This window comes from Condylura cristata, unplaced genomic scaffold (genome assembly GCF_000260355.1).
Source record: "Condylura cristata isolate star-nosed mole 26May11 unplaced genomic scaffold, ConCri1.0 scaffold00070, whole genome shotgun sequence".
NCBI lineage: Eukaryota > Metazoa > Chordata > Mammalia > Eulipotyphla > Talpidae > Condylura > Condylura cristata.
The window spans coordinates 499,074-499,725 of record NW_004567171.1 but is presented as its reverse complement, the minus strand read 5'-3'; the positions used below and the strand labels follow the sequence as shown (position 1 = coordinate 499,725).

The 652-nt window shown below is 68.9% G+C and overlaps 1 protein-coding gene across 1 annotated transcript in view; it reads right to left on the bottom strand.

The window, feature by feature from the left end:
- Positions 1–652, bottom strand: part of CTDP1 (CTD (carboxy-terminal domain, RNA polymerase II, polypeptide A) phosphatase, subunit 1) — a 6,375-nt gene that overhangs the window by 1,285 nt on the left and 4,438 nt on the right. The window lies entirely within an intron of this gene.

Here is a 652-nt window from a genome sequence, read left to right as displayed (position 1 = left end):
GGCGCCTCCACCGCCGGTGCCCAGCTGGCCGTTCGCTCCACCCTGGCCCAGCCCCCTCGGCCAGCAGGGCAGCTGCGGCTTGCACGGCCAACGGGGGCGGGGGTGGGGGCGGTGCTGGGCATCTGGTCCAGGATCCGCTCCTGGCCCTCTTCTCAGCTGGCCTTTGGGGAATGTTCTGGAACTGGGGAGATTCAGATCACCGGTGGGAAACAGACCTGGGCACAGACCGGGCAGCTCCCTGGCCAGGGTCTGGCTCGAGCACCGTGGCCAGCTGCGGCCAGCTTGCGGGTTACAGCCGCCTGCGCTGCGGTCAGTCAGGGCTGCTGGGGTGGGGGCCCAGGAGCTGCCAGGTCAGCACCTGCAGGGGGTGGACTCTGGTGGCCCGTCGTTGACCATGGGTGTGGCCACCGACCGGCTGGGCTGGGCTGGGGGGGCTGCCCAGCCCCTGGCCAGCTGGCGCAACTCCCCAGGTAAGGAGGGGGCCCCTCTCCCCCCGCGAGCCCCACACACCAGGCGCCGGGGTACAAAAAGGCTTTTATTCAATGAAAGAAAACTCTGGTCAGTCAAGTAAGAAATGGACATAGAAAACTTCACATCAGCTCCCCGGGACGCGACCCCGCGGCGTCCAGGCCGCGGGACAGGCCGGCGGGCG